The sequence below is a fragment of the Mastigoproctus giganteus genome, chromosome 5 (genome assembly GCF_048544385.1).
Source record: "Mastigoproctus giganteus isolate SK-2022 chromosome 5, ASM4854438v1, whole genome shotgun sequence".
Classification (NCBI taxonomy): Eukaryota; Metazoa; Arthropoda; class Arachnida; order Uropygi; family Thelyphonidae; genus Mastigoproctus; species Mastigoproctus giganteus.
In genome coordinates, this window is record NC_143579.1 from 172,999,296 (window position 1) to 173,014,392 (window position 15,097).

Genomic DNA, 15,097 nt, shown 5'->3' on the forward strand with positions numbered 1-15,097 from the left:
TTTACATTCCCTTGTGTGTAGTCTCAGAAAGAAGAAAAATGCCATCACCTTTTAGCTTACTTAGTTCATTTCAGACCTTCAACTCCTCAGTCAGATCTACACCAGTCTGGTTGCCTTTCTCTGCTCATTCCAGCAAATCTACATCCTTAGGAAAATGAGGCTTCCAGACCTGTATACAGTACCCCCAAGATGTGGCCTAACCAGGGCCTTGTATGAGGGGATAATTACCTCCTTATTCCCACTAGCAAAGTGTCTGTATATCATTGATGAAACCCCAAAGCTGTCCTAACCTGTACTGCTCAGAGAATTTCATATCTGATTGTTATGTTAATCTAGGATTACTCATACCCATATGCAGTCAATGTTAAACATCAACTGCCATTTCTCAGCCCATTGACCTAATTTTCCTAGATCTTATTGCAGTAGCTCACCTTGATTTCTGTCATTAATCACCCTGCCAACCTTTGCATCATCTGCAAACTTAGACATTAAGCCCAATATAGTTTCATCAATATCATTAATAAATGCAGTCAGTTCTGTTATAACGTGCATTTTTGCAATGAAAATTTGCTTCAACGTGACTGATTTTCGCAATGGCTTATGCACGATTTCATCTGTGAGTAGCACCAAGCTGAATGTAGCGACCTGCGCAGCAGTACATACAAGTTTGCGAAGCTTTAAATATGTCGAATGTGTGAGGGCTATATTTCCCATTTACTGTAGTTATTATTGGTCAGAGACATACTGTTGTCATTCACTGTATTCACAAGATAACAGGTAATATTGTAGGCCGACTCATGTTTTCAGGAGCTGACATTTTTCTATTCGAACAGAAATTTCATGAGACGAGATAGCATGAGCAGAGGAGCACGTTTCTGGAGGTCACTACCATAAAACAGTAAAAATTATTAGACTTTTCTGTTAGTAAAATCTAATTATAAGTGGGTAGTAGGCTCGATCTTATTGCGTTTGCAATTATTATTGCAAAAGCAATAATTGCACTGATAGCTGTAATTCTATGGGTTTTTACATTAATATGGTTAAATGTGTTTCCCCTTCCACGGAATCTTCAATCATATAAAAAACATATATAAATTTTTAGAATCTTCTATTCATTCATATTTTTTAAGCTTTGTAAACTTGTTACTCCATGTCTCATTTGTGCATGCCGTATTAGTCGTTATTGATTGCTTATCTTTTTTGCTGTTTTAAGTTTCACAATCCAAAAAAAAAAAAAAAAAATGTCACTGAACAGAAATATCACTTTGTATGTATACATTACAATGTAATATTTATTTATTTATTAGAAATTTAAAATGTTTAAACCTGTGTTAGCAATTTTACAGGGTTTCTAACTTTTTTTAGTGTTTTATTTACCAGGCTGAACACTTTTTTTTTTTTAGTGCTCTACTCCATCCCTGTTTTCCCCATAAGCCCTGTTGTTTTTAATGCCCAAAATATCATAACGCGGAGATTTTTTTAGGAAAGCATGTACCGCGTTATAGCAGAACGTGTCCAGCAGCACTGAACCATGGGGGACTCCTGATAACATTAATCCACAAAGAGCAGTGCCCATGATAACCACACTCAATCTTCTCCCATTCAACAATGCATAGCAGTAACTTGTCCTTAATGCCACATTGCTCCACTTTTAACAAGTCTTATATGCAAGAATATCAAAAGGCTTCCTGAAATCCAAGTATATGATATAAAAATACCTTGGTGACTGCATCCAAGACTGTCCCTTAACAAATCCATGCTATGACTGCAATATAATTGCATTCCTGTCTAGAACTCTGTTATATTCCCATGAACAGATATTAAGCTAACAGGTCTGTAATTAGTCATGTCGCCTTTTGATGATCCCCCTTTGTGTATTAGGGATACATTCCCTCATCTCTTATCCAAAGGGACCTTCCCTGAATCCAAGAATGCACTCATAATTATGGCTAAGAGTTTGCTTACCTCCTTTGCTACCTCCCTTAATATAATTGGATAGATTCCATCCAGCCAAGGCACCTTTTTTATGTTTAGCTTCAACAATTTCTGTTCCAATTTCCTTTTGGTTATCACAGAATCATTTAGCTCTCTGTTAGATTTTGATTAACTTCTGGCATCCCCTTCTCTAAAGAATTCTTCATGTGTGAAGTTAAAATTGTCAGCAACCTGAGCAGGGTCATTAATAGCTAACCCATTGACATCAAGTGGATCAATGTGATTCAGCCCCTTCCTTCTAATGTTAACATAAGCATAGAACTCTGCTGCTGTTCTTTGCCAGACTTCTCATAATCTGCCTTAGCTTGCCTGATCTCCCTTTGTGACTTGACTACGGACTAATTTATATATACCATAGGCTTGTATCACCTGAATCACCTTGTATTGCCTGAATAGAGCTGGTTGTTTGTATCACCTGACAATTTCTATGCTCCCACACATTTTTCTTTGTGTCAGTTCGTTCGTTTGACAACTATTTAGGTCTAAGCCTTAAACAGTATTTCTTAGTTGGAATGAAAAGTCTAGTAGCTCCTGTGATTACTTCCCAGCAAATTTTAAATGTGAATGCTTCCTGTTTAGAATTTGCTATTGGTAACAGCATCAGTTTCTTCCACTGCATAGAATTTAGAAACTGTCTTAAGACGACTGTAGTCACCCTTACGAAATCAAAACCCTCTCCCTTTACCCTTGACAGTGGTTATGTCTTTAATTAAAATTCCACATTAGTACACTGATGACTTCCACTTATTGGGTCTTTTGCTTGCAAATTCTTAATGCTTGAAGAATTGCTGCTGATAACCGGATCGAGAGTATCGCTTCCTCTTGTTGCTTCTCTAACATACTGCTGTAGATAACAGTCATCCAATAAATCTACAAATATCTTGATAGTGTGTGAGTGACCAACCCACAAATTCTGGGCAACATCTGGAAAGTTAAAATCCCCCATTATAAGAATCTCCCAGTCTTCCTGAGGGATGTGACTTGCAAGATTTGGGGTTGTGTTTAACATGCTCAGTTTAAAAGAGATGCACCTGGAGGTGCATTTAAACTCTAAAATTAAAGTTCATATGCCAAGCTGAGAAGAGTTATTAAGGATTGAGTGGGGCATAAAGGGTTTGTTCTTTAAATTTGTTATATAACTGTCTGTTTGTCCCTGTACTCTTTTTCTTCTGAAGCTTGGTTTTTAAGAGTAGGCCATTCTGTTATTAAGAAATGCTGTTTGCCTCTCAGATATTCACACTTTTAGGTACAACCAGAGCATATTGCACACTGTCTACTGATGCCTTGCAGGTGATTGCACCCTTGTGTTTAGTACAGTTGGTATAAATGCCATCCTCCCCATACCAGGTGGAAAAGATCTTAGTTTGAATCCCATCAATGATGGGAGAAATTTTTATGAGTCTTTTTCACAACTTAGCTGAGTTAGTCAGTCCCAGGCAAGGATAATATGATTTTTAAATTGGGTTTTTCATCCAGCAAATTAGCTATAGAATACATGCAATTTACGGACATTATGTACAGCACAATGTGGTATAAGTTGCTGATGTGCCTAAAACCCTACAACAACAAGTGATTGAAGTGGGGGGCTTCTTTCTGACCTCTTATAGTTAGATATGAACATCTGTATTGTATCAAAAGACATATAGAAAATATTTTTACAAAAATTCATGGCATCAGGTCCTGTCCCGAGGAGTGTGAACTTTATCCTAGAATGGAGGAACATACGAGAAAGTTAGAATAATTGAGTGATTTAATATTTTGACAAAAAAAGACGAATCAGTTATACAAACTTATAGTTTCTTTCCTAATGTTAGAATCATGGAAACTAAAAGAAGCCCATGGTTGCAATATGGCTTAATTGCTACTTTTCTCCTGATAGAACATAGCCTGTGTATTGGGATACCTCAGTGTCTGCTATTTATGTTATTATTGAATATGGCAATTATGTAGACTTAAGAGCTGAATTAGAGAGAGAGAGAGATCAACTTGTATACTGATAGGACGTGCCTATGTTGTTCAGAATAAGATCTTTTTTTGCCTGCTCTAACATTTGCAACTTATGTATTTAGAATAAGGGCTAGACAACTAATAAATGCTATGTAATAGCAGAGTTACACCCACCTCCCAATGGCTGGGGAGGTGGTGTAACTCTTATCTTTGAGCTATATTTAATTTTATTTTAAAACAGAACTTACTGAATAAGAAGAGATGTATTTTCAAAATAAATTAATTGTGTATAGTCTACTGCCTAGAAAGTATGTTTCCATAAGCCTTTCAAATGGAATATCTTCTAGGTGACCAATAAAGGTACAAATAACACATGAGCATCATGTGTTATTTGTACCATTTGTTTTCAAGTGGATTACATGACTAGTTGAACAAAAGAAAAAAGTCAATGCCATTTGTGAAATATCCATGAAATTGAGGGAGACAAAAGACCACAATGGTGATTGTTAATTTTGTAATGTGAATTTAACTGGTTTCTCAGCAAGAAGTAAGCAATTTTTTTTGTTTGAATCTGGATTCAGTGATGAGACAATATGCCTCTTCTGGTACCTCCATAGCATGGACTAGATTCTTTAGAAGACAAAATGAAATTCAGTGAGGTGTAACTGGCAGAGACTAGAGAACTTCAGCCAATCCTGAGTACACACCTGACGAAGAGACATGCATCTGGAGCTGTTTACCTAAAATGAATTGAATGACTCGTTAGACCTATAACCCTCTCTAAAGATAAAGCCAAAAGCCAAACTTCATGCCTAAAAACCAGATCAGAAGCAATTGGTTACAAGGAATGTCAAGGAGCCTTACCATAGAAAAAGAAACTAAGTTTTGATGACATTCTTTACAGTGAACAGTATGCTCTGCTATTTCATGATAGCAGAGCATACTGTTCACTGTAAGTTCTTGTGTACTGTGCACAATGGGGTTCTTGAGGAATTGTGAGAAGTACAAATAATATCTGAATTAATTTTTTGCTCCTTACAGGTAGTTTAAAAGCTGCTCTCTTGCAAATAAAAGTAAACTGCAGCCATTACAATCCACCGCAGGGTGGAAGCCTCCTCGACAACTCATTTTGAGGGAAATGGATCATAATTTGCCATGCTGGTAGATTGACCATATTTATCTGTCAGGGGTTTAAACCTCGGTCTACTCAAAGAGTGTGTGCTACTGCACTCCTGCTCCTGACCACTCTGCTAAGGAGGCCTGCTCTCTCTTGCATAATGGGAACTTAAAAATCATCTGTCCCCATTGTCCACTCTGTTCATCAAAAGGAAACATACTATAACATGAAGACACTAGGCTACATAATTTAATACAGCACTCATCAATTGAATATCTGCAGTCACCTCAAAGTCATTAATATATTAATGGGCATGCAAGAAGGATTCACAAAATATTGTTTCCTATGCCAAGTGGAACAGCCATTCTACCTCAGAGCCCTATATCAGAGATAACTGGAATCAAAGAGGCATATATGAGCCAGAAATGAGTAGTGTGCAATATTTTCTTGGATTGGATTCATTTAAGATTTTCCTTCTACCCCTTCATATTAATCTTGGCCTAACAAAGAATTTTGTGGAAGTAGTGGTTAAGATGAATTCGAGAGGATTTCATTTTTTAAGTGAGAAATTTCCAAAGATTAGTTCCACAAAAGTGAAAGAGGTGCCTCAAATTAGAAAGCGTTGAATGTATTAGAATTAAAAGAATGGCAGTCTTACAAATGGCATTGTAGAAACTTTTTGGATGACCACAAGGCTCCCACGTGCAGTGATGAAGTTCAGAAACTGCCCAATGCATATAAAAAATTGGATGTTGTATGTCTCTGAAAACATTGGCATGGTGAATGATTCCATCAAGCCATGAAGTCAATGGAATATAATTACCAAGGGTTCTGGAAAGAGAAAGAATGCACTTTGGCAGACTGCTGCCAGATATAGCACAACATTCCAAGCAAAGTGTACCAAATGAAGTCATCTGCGCAACATTTTTAAAGATATGAATTTTTATGAACAAACATCTTTTTTACAATAGTGTACTGTATTATATTAACTATGCATATAAAATGTATTTTGATTAAACTGTAAAAGTGATAAAAATGCAATTCTGACCATCTCGTGTTTTGTAATAAATGTGTACTGACATTATCAGCAAGCATATTGTGAAAACTACACTTGCTAGGGAAAAAAAAAATACTTGAAATCGATATGCAAAACTGGTTCAGATAAGTGTGTTTATAGCTTTGATTAAAAGAAAAGTGTTTCATTTGTTAGCATATTTGCAGCACTGGATGGAAGAATCCTTTCCTACATTTTAAGGCCTAATGTCTGTACATATACACAGTATAATCACAATAGTTTGTACTGGTGGGACCCTTGTGATTGTGACAAATTAAAAAGACGAGAAAGTTAGTGTTTATGGTGTTTAAAGCAATGGGAGTGTGGTTCGGGGTGTGAAAAAAATTTCAGAGCTGCAAGGCTCAATAACTTCCACGATTTTTTGATATATTTAAAAAAAAAAGATTGAGGTAATCTCTTACTTTTTTTAATATACAGGTAACCTCCGCTATTCGCGGGGGTTACGTTCCTGAGAAATGCCGCGAATACTGAGTTATGGCTTCCATAGTAATAAAGGGGTTCCGTTCCAAAGTATGAAATATATAAGAAAAATTAGTCTAAAATTTTGTCTATGTATATTATATGTACCTTCATAATATGACTATGTACATAGACAGTACATAGTGAAATGCAAGCATATGGCATTGAAATGAAAATAAGAAACAATTTAATATTAAATGTAATATTTATTAGAAATTTCAAACAAATCTTTCAAACCAGCGCGCCGACCGGGCTAGCCGAGTGGGTAAAGTACCTGCCCGGCAACCCAAAGGTCGCGGGTTCGATTCCCGCCTCGGGCTTGGATCAAAGTACTGCAAAAACCTTGGGAGGTGCAATATGGCCACAGAAGCCGATGCGCCAATAACTACCAAATCAAAAAAAAAAAAAAAAAAAACCAGCGCCTTTGCTAGCAAAAAAACTTATCCCACCAGTGCTATCACCAGTTTCGCTAAAGTGTTGATAAAGGAGTTTTGCCTTTTCACGAATGATGAGTGAACTTAACGGAATTTTATTTTGAGTTCGGTCTTCTATCCACATATTTAAAGCATTTTCCATTTTTTCTAATTTAACATCACAAGTTAGAGTAAATTTTTGAAGCAATTAGCGTGTTTTCACGGACATACGGCGGATTTTTTCTTCCGATTTCTTAATTGATCGTACCATTGACTCATTGATTTTATAACAGTTTTGCCACTGAGAAGACACTTTCACCATTAGAAATTTTATCTAATAACTCAATTTTATTCACTAGTCATCACCTTCTTTGATCTTTTCACATTCCCCTTGTTATTCGTAGCCATATTTTTGTACGGGTTAGAAAGAACTTGTCCACATAAAATGTCACTTTCTTCCATTACACTCGAAAAAGTCTGTTTTACACTGCAAAACGGTAGAATTATCACTTTTGGAAGCATGTTAATTTATAAATTGATAAATCTGTTCAATTTATAAGCATATAAATTAAAAGCAAACGACGAAACCTTCCACGACAAGCGCATAACACATACTGAGCAAGGATTGGCGAGAAAGATCCACGCTCGCGATTTTGTCACCCCTCTCCCCCACCCACTGAGCGCTGTTTTGACCGGGAAAGATAATTTTAGCCACGCCCATGTTTTTTTATGACTGAAAATGTTCACGCTGCTTTAAAATTCACATTTTTTTAGGTTTCATTTTATATTAAATCAGCGACCGCGAATAGCGGGGGTTTACTGTATAGAAAAAAATTATGAAATGGAAAATGATGAAGTTGCTGCATGGTGTGAATTACGCAAGCAACAGATACTGAGATCATAGTATGTGTGATCTCAGTATCTGATCACACATACACCCATCTATTATTGCCAAATAAATTAATACTTAATATTCATTACACTGTCAAATATTAGGGAGTTTGCAGTCAAACTGAAAACAGAATATTATTTTTAATATAATGTAATATTATTCCAAATGTCATTGTCAATATTTACACCATTCAGTAACTGTATTCCACCATTAAGGAATAAGATGTCTGCATTTTTAATTCTAGAAAAGGAGACAAGGATGGATGAGTGCATCTTTTCCCCTGAGGATTTTGAAGGTCAACTTCAGCATAACACATTTCCAAAGTTTGTTATATAAGTAATGCAAAGATTTGGCTTATCTCAATTGTCGATGCTGAATATGTAAAGCCAGGTTAATCCATTTTAACTAAAATTCAGCTTCTATGATCAGTGAATTATTAGAATGTCTTAAAAGTCCCAGTACATCTGAAACATATAGTTCAATTGTTATAAAATCCAGAAAATACTTTCTGACAGTTATCAGTCATCTCATTTTTATTAACCTTATTTAAATTAACCTTAACAATCATATTGCAAGATATCCAGATTTCTAGATGATCACCTAGAATCAAAAACCACCCTAAGAAAACATTCTTTCGTTCGAATAGGGGAAGAGCAGATTTCAATTTCCAGATTAAGGGGGCCTTTGGAAAAACTGAAGTAATGTAAATAACAACAGCAGACACTAGTCTTTTTAAACCAACTTCTCTAAGTACTAACAATTCCAGTTAAGGGGATGCCTCAGTCCTACAGAAAAAATTATTGGCATAGGCGACAAATTTGTTGTTACATGTCAAGAAAGGAAGCGAGACTGCAGAAAATAAAGTGGTGGAAAGCGGACCATCTTGTTTATATTAGTTGAGAATGTGCATTAAACCCTGAAACATTACACTCCTATGAGACAAAATAGCATTAATCAAAATAAAAAATGGACCAATGATATTTAAAAAAAAAGTCATAAGTTGGTTAAAGATAGAAGCTGTACTCCAATGACTGCTGAATTTAAGTCAGAAACTATATGTGAAGATCATTCTTACTCTGCCAAGTATTGTGGTTAATTACAAGTTGGTTCAAATAAGACAGTCAATCTTGAAAACCAGCCTTGAAGGCATGATCCCAAATGATTGAAAAAAATTTAAGTAGAGAGAGATATGAATGTATTAATTTCTATGGGATCTTCAGTCAGGGAAACAGATGGAAACTGAAGATGTTCTGAACCTCATTGAAGTTTCCCTACTTTGGAATTAGAATTATCTTGAATGATCAATCCTTTGTAAAACAACCAGGCTCAAATATTTTATTATACAACTAGACCATCAGCCCAAGAGAGTAAATGTGTTAACTGCTTTAACACAAAAGTTGGGGATTTGACAGAAAGAAATGATTGAGATATATGGTAAAGATTTTAACATGGCGGAAGAAACCAATAACTTACAAAGTTGTAATCCAAATATGACTCCATTTTGAAATGTAAAATGTGAAGACCACTCATGAAATCAGGAAGCATCACATTCAGATTACTCAAAAAAAAAAAAAAAAAATTGTTTACCCAATTTTTGGCTCTAGAATCACAGTAATTCTCAATCACAAAATTTTGGCATATCTAGCTTCCAAATAAAAATGTTGACAGAGGGGTGTAATTTTTTTTCTAATTTAAATATCTCTTGCTTCTTAAATAGCCCTATGAGCTCTTCAGACCACCAGGGTTTAGAGAGATTAGAATAGTGAGCAACCTTTAACTTAGTCTCAAGTGAAATGAACTGAATACCATGCTCAAAATGATAGCATACATCACTGATACATAGAGAAGATAACATGTGCCACAGTTATATTTGCATAAAATGTGTGGTTAACATTGGCTGTATAATTTGAGTTAAATATTAGCTCAGATGGGGGGAACATTAAATTAAAATTGCAATTACTTTGTGATTTGTCTTTAAAATCATAGGCAAAAATGATTGGATGCAAATGCAATGTTGAAATGTTTTCTGTGAAAGTATTATCACAGAATCTGTTTGAGGCACAAATCATTTCTTGTGAGAGAAGGAACTGAAGCTTAACTCGTACCATTAAAATCTTCCTTCAAAAATTCAGAATTAAAATTTAACAGCCCAGAAGTTTAAAGTCACTAAGATTTAAAATCACCTATAATGATAAGTACATATTAGGATTAACGTTTCAAAACACCAATTTGCTAAATAATGAGATATGTATCATCTCCCAAATCAAAATTGTTCACCTTCTATAGGGAAATAAATAAACAAAATACTTTTAAGGCATTTGAATTTGAGAATTTCCACCGCCTTTCAAATAAATGATATTAAATGGTAAATTCTACAAAGGGATCCAGTAAACAAATTATTCTCTCCAACTTTACAGCATCTTGATGAAAATAAACCATTATCTCCAGATTGCAACAAAGGGACATTACAAATTAATCTTCAAATAGCAAGTACATCAATGTGTCATTGAAGAAAAATATTAATCAAAATATCCAATTTATTCCAGATACTATGGACATTGATCAAATATTAAAAATGAATGTATGCCCCTAGAGTGAATCCTACAAGACTGAAGATGAGCAATAATGAAATTTAAACTTCCAACTGATCCTTTTCTCTTTTGCCCTGAATTTTCTAAGAATGAACCGAAAATTCCTTGACCTAAATAAATGCAAGATTTTATGTAAGAAAGTATAGTTCAACACAAATATAATGGTAACCTACATTATATTTGTGTAAAAATGGAAAAGTGACTTCCTTCAACAACATGCAATCTATGTACAATGGTGATCATTACTTTGAACACAAGTATTGACAATTTATTATACTACTCACCAGAAATTCTTGGTGTAGCAGATACTGTGTATTCATTTTGTTTTGTTCTGTTCAAGCTATTGTGTTTAGCCCACTTTTCATAGTATAATATTTAAATAAGGATTTATTTAGTATGCTGAAAGTTAATTTTCTTTTTTGCTAAATATGAATATATTTACTTTAACCTACATTTATATGATCAGGGAAACAGATGAATTTTTAAAATAACGTATAATGCACAAACAAATCAAAAGTAGGTTGTGCTGTAAAGTCAATTGCAAACATGAAAAAGATATGCCATAGTCGTTAGAATTCATATGGAATTATCCAGATTGCAAAAGAAAGCAGTCTGTTATCCAGAAATAAGTTACTTAAAAGGAACAAATTTTCCTTGTTAAGTAAGTTGAAAAATTGCTTCATCTAGTGCACTTTCACAAATCTAGTCAGTGAACAATTAGTTACACTCAACATGGATTTTTGCATTCATTACTGAAAGTTTGGTAATTTCAGTCTACATTTATATTACAAAAATAGTACTGAAAAAAGTTCCAGAGCCCACCATTTTTTGGAAAAAATATATTTGTGATTTCTTTTCAAAAAATAACTCAGATTCAGATTGTCAAATGGGAGTTGGTTAATTTAATGCCAAATGTCACTCAGCCATTCATCAGGCAGTTTCATGTGCTGATTGGTCAAGAAATTACTATGCCGTATGACATCTCATAAACACATATGCAGATGCACAGTATAGGCTGACGATGCTGGTGGAATATAGAACCAAAATCTAGCATGCCTGTTTCATTAGTTTTTTTGTCTTTGTTTAGTTACTCGGTGGGGTACCGCAGAAACAGTTTATCTCATGCATGATGTCTTGAAATTTTGTTAGTAATCTTGATTCATTTTTGTTATCGGTGTATGGCATTGATTGTGTACCTGTTCTTGATATTATATATACCTTACTGCATCTCTACCAACTCATCAGATTTACAATTGCAAATCTTTTTGATTTGTTTTGACCCATTTGCTGAAATAGTAAAACTATTTTGCTGTTGTGCTGAAAAAATTTGCAATTGTTTATTATGTCAGCAAATTGACTGTCATGTTAGTAGTCAATAAAATATGTGAAAGTTGCTATGTGAGGAACAGCATTGTTCTCAGTTTCCAAAGAAATATGACAGAATTTTAGAAGATACAAGTTTTCACGCACTGCTCATCCTGCTGTAACATGCCATCTTACTATGCACGTTTTGAGTCACATGACACTTTTTTTGCCATTAGGCACATGAAAATTCCAAATTACATGCACAAAATCCATGTGCCATGTTATGCAGTTTATCACAAGCATTTCAGTTTATGGTAATCCACAAACACATGGTGCATACTTTTATGCACTATTTTGGATTTAAAATTTTTTTTGTTCCCATGTATACATATTCTTACTACCGTAAACAAGGTCTTACTCTAAAAAGTGAATTAAAATAAAATGTAATATTTCAATAAATGGAAAGTGAAAAGTTTTAGCAAAACTAGTTTCAGACACACTTCTTTCAATGTCTGGATATAGATCCAGACATTGAAAGAAGCTGCATATTCAAAAGAAAATTGGATGATCTGATGAACTGTCTTGGGGGGAATACAAGGACTAATGGATTAACAGTAGCCAGTGGCAGAGGTGAAAGTGATTCTTGCACTGCTTCTATTGGAATGAGCAACAGCCTGGAAAACAAGATGTAGGGTATTTTAGAGACTTCTGGGAGTCATTGCAGTACAAGTAAACATGGGTAGTGTTAGGGTAGCTAAGAATAGGAACAGGTACATGTATACGTGAGTATACACCAATGCTAGGAGTTTGGTAAATAAATTTGATGAATTTGAGGTATTGCTCAAAACATCAAAGGCAGATATTGTTGGTATATCAGAGACAGTGTCACACAGATATAAGGAATGCAGAACTGGAATTTGGGGAGTACAATGTGAATAGGAAGGGAGGACGGGCTACTATGCTATTAGTTAAGAAACACGCAAAATCCAAGGAAGTGAAGCCAGTCGACATCACTGGATAGTGATGTCAGTTTGGTGTGACATTAAGCATTGGGAGATCAAAATTGAGAGTAGGAGTGTGTTATAGGCCTAATGACACTGAAGAGTATAATAAACTGTACGGAAAAATAGAGTGGGCCAGTAAATCAGTCTTATAATGGGAGATTTTAATTTCCAGATATTGACTGCAATTTGTGGGTTGGTCACTTGCACACTGGCAAGGCTTTTGTAGATTTATTTGATGATTGTTTTCTACATCAGCATGTTCGGGAGGCAACTAGAGGGAGTAATACTCGATCTGATTATCGGTAGTGATTCTTCATGCATTAAGAATCTGCAGATAAAGGAACCACTAGGTGGCAGTGATCACAGGGTGATGAAGTGGGATTTACTCAAAGAGGTAAAGGGCAGGGTTTTTGCTTTCGTAAAGGCAGCTACGGTGGTCTGAGACTATTTAAATTCTATTTGACGGGACCAACTGATGATGTTACCAACAGCAAAATTCAAAATGGGAGGCATTCAAAGAATTAATATTGGAAGTTACTAGGCTTTATATACCGACTAAGAAATATTGTTCAAAGTTTAGGTCTAAATGGATGTCAGATGAACTAATGACATGTGCACAGAAGAAAAATGCATGGGAACATAAATATTGTTTTCTACAGCAGCATGTTCGAGAGGCAACCAGAGAGGGTAATACTCTTGATCTGGTTATCAGCAGTGATCATTCGTGTATTAAGTATTTGCAGATAAAAGAACCACTAGGAGGCAGTGATCACAGTGTACTGATGTGGAATTTACTTAAAGATATAATTACCATCGGGGAAAAGGAAAGGGTTTTTGCTTCCGTAAAGGTGAATACAATGGTCTCAGACAGTTTTTAAATGCTCTACAGTAGGATCAACTGACAATCTAACCAACAGTAAATTCTAAGTGGGAAGCATTCAAGGAATTAATCGTGGAAGCTACTAAAATTTTCATACCTATTAAGAAATATTGTTCAAGGTTTAGGCAAATGAACTAATGAGACTCGTAACAGAGAAGAAAAATGCATGGTATGCATATACCATGCATTTTTCTTCAAATTATCAAGTGACTCAGAAGCCTATGGCACATATAAGCTAGTTTGTAATCAGGTCACAAATGAGGTTAGGCAGACGAAGGCAGATTACGAGAAATCTTTGGCAAAGGATGCTAAGAAAAAGAGCAAGGATTCCTTTACTTATATAAACAGTAAAAGGAAGGGGATGAATTTGATTGGTCCACTTGATATCTATGGTTCGACTGTTGATGATCCTGCTCAGATAGCAAACAAACTGGGAAGCATTTTTGCATCTACATTATAAGTATTTTGCATCTACATTCACACATGAGTTATTAAGGTTTGAAAATGGCAGAAGGTTATCAAATTGTAACAGTGTGCTTAATGATTTTGTAATAACTGAGCAAAGTGGAGGAGAAATTGATGAAGTTAAACATAAGAAAGGCACCTGGGGTGGATGGGATCTATCCAGTTATATTAAAGGAGGCGACAAAGCAACTAAGCAAACCCTTAGCCATAATTATGAAAGCATCCTTTGGACTCGGGGGAGGTCCCCACCGACTAGAGATGTGCAAATGTATCCCCAATTCACAAAGGGGGTTCGAAGGGTGACACGAATAATTACAGACCAGTTAGTTTAACTTCTGTTCCGGGTAAAATAATGGAGTCACTGGTTAAAGATGCATTCCAGGATCATCTAGACAAGACCGCAGCAGTAATTCAGACAGCATGGAATTGTTAAGGGAAAGTCTTGTCTAACAAATTTGATAGGATATTATGTGGTTACAATGGAACTTGATGCAAAAAATAATTTTGATATCATATCTTTGGATTTCAGGAAAGCTTTTGACACTGTTGTTGTGCATGGAAGACCATTGTATAAATTGGAACGTAATGGTATTAAGAGTAAGTTGCTACAAAGTATAAAAAGATGGTTCAGTGGGAGAAGATAGGGTGGTAATCAATGGATGCTGCACTTGGTTAACTAATGTTATTAGTGGAGTCCCACAGGGTTTGGTGTTGGGTCCACTGTTGTTTTGTATATTTATGAATGATACTGATGAAGGTATATCAGGTTTAGTGTCGAAGTTTGCAGATGGTACAAAGGTTGACAAGGTTGTTAATGATAGTAATGGCAGTGAACTACTGCAACAGGATCTAGAAAATTTGGGCAGATGGGCTATGAAGTTGCAACTGAAGTTTAACCTTGACAAATGCAAAGTACTGCATATGGGTAGAAGTAACCCCAGACCCAGAGAAACT